We start from the raw sequence: 9,741 nt of genomic DNA on the forward strand, positions 1-9,741 counted from the left end.
CCGGGATGAGTGAAAAGGCAGTTTTGTCATCCGGTTCAGATGCAATTTTGGGAGTCAAAGAGTATTTTAGTGAGGGATTCTCTACATTCTTGACAACAATGGGGTCTTGGATCTTAGGTGCCATTTTGATTTCAGATAAAAATTGACACAGGAACCTTAGGGTTTGAGAACTTAACAAACGGCAGACGCTTCACACTCAGCAGATAATAACAACTTAATGAGTTCGGTAAACCAACTTAGCAATGCGATGAGATTCGATGTAAATACCTTAGATTTTTCTTTGAAGATGGTTTGATCACCTTGATTCACTCTGCTCTGCTTCTCAAAAACTTGGTGAATGAAAATGATCGTGAAAAACCTTTATGTACTCAAAAATACCTTATCGGGCTCCGTGCAAGTTAGGTCAAAGACATTTAAATGCACTCGGTTCACTTAACTTTCTTTCCATTTTTGCGCTTTAACCGAGTAACCAAATTTCCTTCATATATCAACTTGATAGGCTTCTTGAATTCACTGACTTGATAGATTTCTTGTACAGTGCTCCAAAAGACTTTGATAGAATTTCAAACTTACTACTACATCTTACTATGCAGATTTTGAATTCAGTACATACTAAAATAGGAACTGTTTAAGATTTAACCTTGTGAGAATCCAATCCCTTCATACCCTTACCGATTAATTTGGAGTGGGAGCACTTAACTCGGTAGGTAAGGTGCTTTCTTTATTTGACACAATTTCCTTCTTTCTCCAAATCATCTTTAATTTCTCTTTTATTTCCTCAGTGTCTTCTCTAGGTTGATCTCTGCAATCTCCAACCAATTGTCCAACTTTGTGACAATGAAAACATGCCATACCAGGATTTCTCCATGATCTTCGGTTGTTCATTCCAAACCTTATAAAGTAGTTGGCACTTATATGTCCATATCTTCCACAACATTCACACCATATCCTTGTATTGTAATCCCATGGTACTGCAGAATATTGTGGGTAAGGATCTGTGTGAGTTCAGTAACCTCTAGTATTTGCTCGGTGTGCAGACCACATGTGGTTATTTTGCTTAAACCAACACTTCTCGGTACTATGTCCATATCTATTGCAGTTTTTACAAAACCCTTTGAATTTTGCCTTCTGATAATTGTTAACAGACTTTGTCCTACATTGATTAGATGTGTGACCATATTTATTGCAATTGTAACAATAACCATTGGTCTTAGTGGCATTTGGTTGCTTACCTTTTCTGATTTGACACATGTTGGCAGTATGACCTTGATTTCCACAGTAGTTGCAAATAGGCTTCTTCCTTTTGATGTTATTCTTTTTCCAGCTTGTTTTGATGATTCTTCTTTCTCGGTAGTGCAGATTCCCTTCTCGGTAGAGTCTTTTCCTTTGTAACTGAGTCCTCCTTTGTAGGGTCGTCTTGTATTCAGTTGCTCATCCGATATCTTTGATGCTTCATAACTCTTCTTCAGTGTTTCTTTGGATTTCTTCTCCGTTTCAAGTTCATTGCTCAACCTTTATACTTCAAGTTTCAATGCTTGATTCTCATCATCTTTCAGATTTGCTTCATGATGTGCATAACCTAGTTGATCTATCATATTTTGTTGAATCCTAGTCAACCTTATGATTTCATCATCCTTATTAGATACTAAAGATTCAAGTTGTTGTTTCTCTCTTTCTAGATCTCTTACTTTGTCCTTGGTTGTCCTCAATGCATCAAGATTTTCAGTCATCTGTGTACTGAAATGTTCATGTTCTCTTTTCATTGCTTTTAGTTGCTCAGCCAATGCTTTGTTCTTTTCTTTCAATTGTCCAATCATTTCTTCAGTCTCTTCAGAGTCCTACAAATCATCAAATAATCTTCTTCTCACTTTCAGAGATTTTTGCATTTGCCTTTGCATGTCTGCAATCACTTGATTAGCATGATCCAATTCTTCTTACAGATACACAATCCTCCGAGATTGTTTGTAGCCTTCCATTGATAAGATCTTTCTCTTTAGGCAGTTAAACCCTTTTCCAAGATTAAAGCTTTGATACCAATTGTTAGGCCCAATATGGAAAGCTAATGTACTGAGAGGGGAGGGGTGAATCAGTACTTCAAATCCTTTTATCAACAATATCTTTACTGTTATGCATAAACCAAAAACTGCTATAACATAACATAAAGCTAAAACAAATAAGTAACAATCATACATGATTCACTCCATAACACATATATTTTGGTTACGCAGAAACTCTTGGTTAGAGAGAAAAACTACGGTGGGGATGGCACCCACAACTTCACTACTACAATAATAAAGAGTGCTCGGTTAGAGCTACATATTTAGCTATTTCTGATAGCTTACCCTGTTAGGAGTAACAAGATCTGTTAGATCTACCTTGCTAAAGGATTTTACAACACTTTATATAAATGTTGCACTTGGTTAGAGGATTTACAATTTATAGACTTGATTAGAGTCGTTTACCCTGTTAAAGGTTTCTCTTACAACTTCAAAATATTACAATAAGACTTTACAAATATCTGCAACTTTACATCTGAAATGCTGTAGCAGATTCTATGTGCTCAAAATAAGATTACCTTGCCTATAGAATACCTCAGTAACTCATAAAGTAACTCGGTAAACCCTTCTATTTACTCTGTTCTTTGACTATTCTCTGATAACCTTCTCGGTGACCTCTATGTCTCTGTAATAGTCATAATACTCTATGATTTCTCATGTATCACGTAAGTCTTGCTTCATACACATATGCACACACATTTCTCTCATACATACATATATCTTATTCACACATGTCTCTAACCCTAAATTCATGCTATATAAATAGACTTCTTATGTCGGTGATCTGATTCATTGCTTCGATCTTACAAACATGATTTCTCGAATAAATAACTATGCAAAATATTTCATTGGTTAGATGACCTCAAAATTATACAAAATCTATATGTGCAATTTCCAATGCAATAACAGTTCTATGTGCCTTGATCTTGTAACATGTTTTCATATGTGTGTCCAGGTTCAATGAATCTGGTAACACGTATCAACTCGGTGTATTATCTTTACTGCTCGATAGACATGAAATAACACTCGATAGACAGCTCGGTGTATACTGGGCTCTGTGACTGTTTCCTTATGTAACTAACTAGAGTGTTCATACTGACTGCATGTTTTGGTAATGCTTACCGACTAGAATATATAGTATGACTTTGAATATAGAAACTAATGGCAATTTGATAAGTAGTAACAATTTTTACTAAGCCTTTGCCTAGAGATATTTTTGAATATCTAAAAGAACAGCTTGGGGTTATACCCTCACCGGTAGAGACTTATACAGTTGATGGTTGGCATCAAATCGACAGAATTTACAGATAAACTTTTTTTTTGGCTTTGATGGAGGAGAGCTACTTCTTAGGGGGAGTAGTTGGATAAATTGGTATTTGTAATTGGTTCTATGAATTGGTTGTATCTGGTATTTATATTAGTTTGGCATTTGATGTCAAAGGGGGAGAGATATCTATGGAAAGGCACATTATTCTTTGGAGAGAATATTCATTGTGGGGGAGACTTTTACTCTCTGCATTTTAATTTCTGATATTGATCTATTCTGGAGATTGTTGGTTTTTGGTTTATTGGCATTTCTGCTTTGGCACTTAGATGATTTTTCCATCTTGTGTTGCCATAAATGCCAAAGGGGGAGATTGTTGGTATTATGGATATGTTGCTTGATTTTTTCATTGATGTCAACACTTATCCTTTTGGAGATCTTTTATTATGTTCAGTGACTTACGCACAGTCATCGATATTTGGTTCACCGGTAGGTTATATTGTTCACCGACACTGAGGATAACTTGTTATGATCTAGAGATCACTCAATTATGTTAAAGACATTGTTTGGACACTTGGTTTTGGAGATTTGGTTATTGGTCTAATCGGGTTGACATATTTGTTGTTACCAGCAAATTGGTCTAGGTTATGGATCGGCATGCGTTATCTGTTCCAAATCAGCACGACACATTATGGAGATAATTTAATCAATTAATATTGTTGTTGAGCCGACATGATGCATCACATCTTGACTTGTTGTAATTGATTTTTATTGTAATATTCTTAGTGAGCCAACCTACACATTTGGGCTTAGGTTTTGGTATATATGTAAGATCTCTATTGTGAGATTAACATGGTATGGGTATGGTCTTTAATAAGGTATTGTAAGGTTGTGATATTCGTTATATGCAAATATAAGCTAAGCTACTCACGCAGTCATCATTTGAAGGTTCAAGGAAGGTTTGAAGAAGACAATCATATCTTAACCAGTATTGAATCCAACATTAAAGATGCCACTTTAAGTAGTACATTATCATTGGATTTAATCATCCATTTTGTAGTCAGTGTGACTCCCATTTTGTGATTGAGCAGTGAGCTCTAAGCAACTGGCCTTTCTACATGTGTAGACACCATTTGTAAACACATACTATCTGCAGTAGCATCATCTGATTGTGGGTAAGGTTTCCCACCGTGGTTTTTCCCCTTACAGGGTTTCTACATACAAATCTTTGTGTTATGTGTCTTGGATATTGTTTCTCTTTTTGTTTCATGCATAAAGCTTCACTGGTACTATTATTAACTGTTAATCGATTTACCTACATTTAGTTTGGTTTACTTGTATTAAGTATCAAGTTTGGTTAATTTGTATTTGAGATAAAATTATTTGACAACTGATTCACCCCCCCCCCCCTCTCAATTACCTCTGGGTCCTAACACCTGCAAGTGTAGGCCCCTCATTGTAACACATACTTTCTGTAGAAGTATCATCTAACTGTGGGTAGGATTTGCACCGTGGTTTTTCCATTTCTAGCTTTTCCATGTACAAATCATTGTGTTATGTAGTATGGTTGCTTTGCATTGATTATCTGGTTAATTGTTAAGTTGCATTGTTTACCGGCATTTGTCTGTGCTTTACCGGTACTTAATTTGTTTAAGGTAGTATTGTGGATTAAAAGTTATAATCTGTTAGCAATTGATTCACCCCCCCCCCCTCCCTCTCAGTTGTTCACCGGTTATCCTAACAGTGGTAATTTTATGGCATGGCTTTTAGATTATACTTATTAACATGAAGCTATTTTGACACATTGGATATTGTTATTTGAATATTGGCCACTATAATTATATAAGCTTTTAATTTGATATTCATGATCAGAGAAAATATCAATTCAATAAAAATTTTAAAAAGCTTTCTAATTCTAGCATTGATCCATTGTAGACTACTACAATCATGTGGACCAAAATATACTTAGGTTTATTCTATAGGTTTCTAGATGAATGCACCCTATGAGTTCTTATTTAAAATATTATCCTCTAAAACAAATAGTTTTTATCTAGGTAATTATTATAGGGTATCATATGGGATAGTTTGACAAATTCATATTAATTGCATTGGTATCCAATTAATCAATGGTTTATTTAAAATTCCTTTTTAATCACTAACGATGAAGGCTATTTGTTTCTTCTGGTGGATGGTCTGTCATGGTAGAATTTTAATTGTGGATAACCTCAAGAGGCATAGTTTCTAGTTAGCCAAAAAATATGTCATTTGTGAAACTAATAAGGAAAGTATTGAATATATTTTGTTCATTTGTCCCTTCTCTTGGAACGTTAGATAGAAGATTAAGTTAGCATGTTTCTCCTGGATTGGGTTTGGAACTATGCTTCCAAAGATAATCTTATGGGTGGGTTTCTGCCTTCAAGTCATCCCCTATCTCTTGAGTTGTGGAGGTAAACTTTCCATCATACTAGATGGAGATTGCAGAAAGAGCAAAATAATAAAATCTTCAAGGAAAGAAGTTGTGGATGGGATGAGTTAACCAACAGGATTATTTGTAATGTCAAGGAAAATATGACTTGTTTTATGAAGCAAAAATATTCTCACACTCTACTTCCTTTGGATTAAGTGAATGTTGGATTTTGGGATATGGAGTCAACCCTTTTTATCTTTTCTATCCCTCTGATTGGTTTCCCAATGCTATTAAATGGACCTCCTAACACAAGTTGGTCGAACCTGAATTTTGATGGGTCTTCTCATGGTAACCAAGGTTGAACAAGAGGTGGTGGACTGATCTACGACTTACATGGTAGCCTCATCCTTGCCTATGTAGAAAATTTTTGTGTCCAAATCTCCAACATGATTTATTTCGATCACATTTTGATCACATACTTTTTCCTTCTCTATTATCCTTCCTTTCTTCACCAACATTGATGGTTGTAGTCTAGCTCTCATTTATTATTGGAAAGTTATATCACTATCATTTGAAATATAGTTAAATAAAAAAATTTATTAAGATTAAATTACCACTTATTTTTCCCAATTGATTAAAAGGTTAATTAACCTTCTAATCTCAATTATACATTATTTTCCTTATCATCAACTTTGGTTGTTGGATTTCCCAATCTCATTTAATATTTTTAAGTGGTGGCATTGCTACTTTAAATGTGCATAAAGAAACCCAAAGTCATAGGATGAAATGGAGATTAATTGACTTGTTTTGGTGTACTCTAGATGATAAAAAATCACACACCATTTTCTTTCTCTCTTTCTTCACTAGATTTTATTGTTTTTGATTTAGATAAAGTAGGTTTTATAGGGACCTGAAACCCAAATCCAAAAAATAATAAAGAATCAATGATATAGTCCAGAACCAATAGTAGAACAAAAAAAAATAGGGGCATAACCCCATAGAGCCCTGCAACAAAAACTACACTAAAGCACAGAGAAAACAAACTAAAACTTAAACATAAGTTCCTGAATGCTCCTGATTTTTCTCCACAAAATTTTTGTTAATGTTCTCCAACTCCTCCACAATGCTCCTAGTAGTAATCCTCTCTTGAATCCTGGTCCTAGTTCTTGTAGGACCTGTTGAAGTCTACACCTGCAAAATGTTTCTAATCGATTGAACTTGATAAACTTTCATTTTCTCATTCAGCATCTTAATGCCTTGAACCACACTGTTATTCGTATATTTTTTGCTTGTCTCCACTAGATTCTGAGATTTCCTTTACCGTCTACCAAATCTTTTTCCAAACTGGCAATTCTAGAATCATGCTCAATTTCAATGACCTTAACATCTTCAGTTGAATTTTGAGTCATTTTTAGGAGCTTATTAGTTTTGTTGGGAATTGTATTCTTGGTGAAAGTATTAATGATTTTGAATGTTCCATGTATGATAACACTAATTTCACTGATAAACCATTGGAAACACTTCTTCTAACTGAATGTGGAATTGGTTAGTACAATGTCAATATCCATCAAATCATTTTTACTGTTGTTTGGGTCCACTTGGTCTAGGTTTAGGAGAATATCCAATTTAATCTCTTTATCCCCTTTGTCATTTGGTTCCACAAATTTCCCCACCTTTTGCATCTTGGAGCTAATATTACCCATATCCAGGGGAGGAGGGGTAATGTTGTTCTTTTTGTATGCCTTTACAAGGTGGGGTTTACACGTCCTACTACTATTAGTGCCAGGAGTGACCTTAGCAGAGGGGACCCTCTTCCTCGGATGGCCTATACTCAAGATCTTCCTCCAACCCCTAAAGGTCCCACCAATCTATAGCAAACCCTTCGTCCTCAATTTCGGTATCAGACACAACATGCACATCATGACCAGTATGGGATTTGGGCTCACTATCACATTGGAGGGTTGGTGAGGGCTTGACTTCATGTTTTTTAGCATGTTCCATTATGAGAAGGATAAGACCCTCATGTAAGATGGGGTTTTCATAGTTCTTTGCATGGTTTGAAAGACTATGCCCTAGAGAAGATAACAAATAGAATGGCAAAGAAATTTTCCAATCATTCCTAAAATGATTTAAAATAGGGAAGTGATAGGAAACAATAATAACATAGTCGTCATCAAGGGTAATGTACCCCATAACTACCTCTGCCATATCAGCTCATAGCCTCAATGGGTCTTTTCCATTGTAGCCCCGATCTACCGTCTTTCTAACCATGCTTCTCTCGCTCTTCTTGTCAAAGAAAGTGGAAAGGGATTCCTCTGTTGCCTTGTGTTCTCTATAGAATTTCTTCCCCTCCATTTGCAAACCATTGATACCTATAATTAGATCCTCATTGATTGTGAACTCAGTACCATAGGCACCGAGAATGCCCTTCTAGCCATTGAAAATCCCTTCCATCGCTTTGGGATCAAGACCATTCTATTTTTTAATTTAAGGGATGACGCCATGATTTCTAATCTTAGTCCACATATCTTTTTTTTGCTCCCATTTACGATATGAAGTCAACTCCATCCTATTTTATCACCCCCATGGAATTTCTTTTACCAGTTTTGAGGCTCACCATCACAAAATAAAGAAAATCCAGAGGATGCAAAAATAGAAAGCTAAGAATAATCTAGAAGCCATAGTCTTAAGTCTACTCGAATTATTGCCTAGAGTGGTTTTACACATGTGATAGGACTAGATCATTAATAATCAGCCATTCAGAATCTAGAAGACCTTCAACATTCTTTCATGCCAGTTCACATAAGTGTATCGATAAAGTTTCCCCTTCCCCCCACCATTTCATTTTTTTATATCCCACACCTAAATTTTCCACGTAATCTACAAGTTGGTTTTCTTCCCGATAAACCTGTGTGATTTGGACTTCATCCAACTTGGAAATTATATTGAGGCAATCCTGGATTAAGTGCTTGATTGTCTAGCTAGGATTTGAATGATTATACAAAAAAAATAAAAAAAAATAGGGACACTCTTTCAAGCCAAACCTTTATGTGACCTCCCCAGATAGCAAGTTGAAGCCCAAGGTAAGTTGTGTTTACCTCAGCAAAGTGGTTTGTCTGAGTACCCACTGGGAGTGCCACTATTGAGACAAGCCTACCATTGTAATCATGTGCAACTCCACCACAACCTACCACCCCAAGATTTCCCTTGGCCATCCCATCAATATTAATTTTAATCCACCCTCTACGGGGGAACCCATACAATATTTGGTTCATGTTGCTTTAGTTTTGCAATTGGTTTAGAAGTATCCCAATTGATGTGCCATCTATTAATGACGTCCCAATTCAGAGCCAAGGTAGGAATAGAAGGATCAAGCTGGTGAGATGGGAAAAAGGAAATAAAAGTTTCCTCAATAGAATTTTGGATGCGACTAGCAATAGGGAAGGATGAAGATTCTTTGTCCCTGAAGATACAATTGTTCCTTTCCTTCTAGACACCCCAATAAATGTGGGGTAACATGGAATTACACAATATAGTTAGGGACATATTAGTATCTAAGGGAATCTCCATTGAAGCCAACACTCTAAGAGGCTGAGGGGGAAGCACCATAGAATCCCCTAGAGATTAAAAAAAGGATTATATATCCTGGACAAAGCTACAGTGAATTAGCAAATGGGAAACATCATCAACATTATCTTTACAAAAAAAACATTTGATTGACAACCAACGTTTGCATAGGTTATCAATTGAAATTACTTTATTCTGCATGAAAAGCCAAAAAAAAAAAATATTAATCTTGGCCACCAACAGATGATTCTAGAGGTAGGACCAAAAGGGAGCAAGAGCACATGTTTTGGTTTGCAAGGAAAAATATTGAGAGATCGAAAAACCACCTGAGGAGGAGCCATTCCAAACTAAAGAATCCTCTATAGGAGATGTCGAAATATGAATAAAAGACAACCAAACCTAAAGAGTCTTCAAAATAGGATCCAATTGAATAAGATCACCCCACT

This window comes from Cryptomeria japonica, unplaced genomic scaffold (genome assembly GCF_030272615.1).
Source record: "Cryptomeria japonica unplaced genomic scaffold, Sugi_1.0 HiC_scaffold_395, whole genome shotgun sequence".
Classification (NCBI taxonomy): domain Eukaryota; kingdom Viridiplantae; phylum Streptophyta; class Pinopsida; order Cupressales; family Cupressaceae; genus Cryptomeria; species Cryptomeria japonica.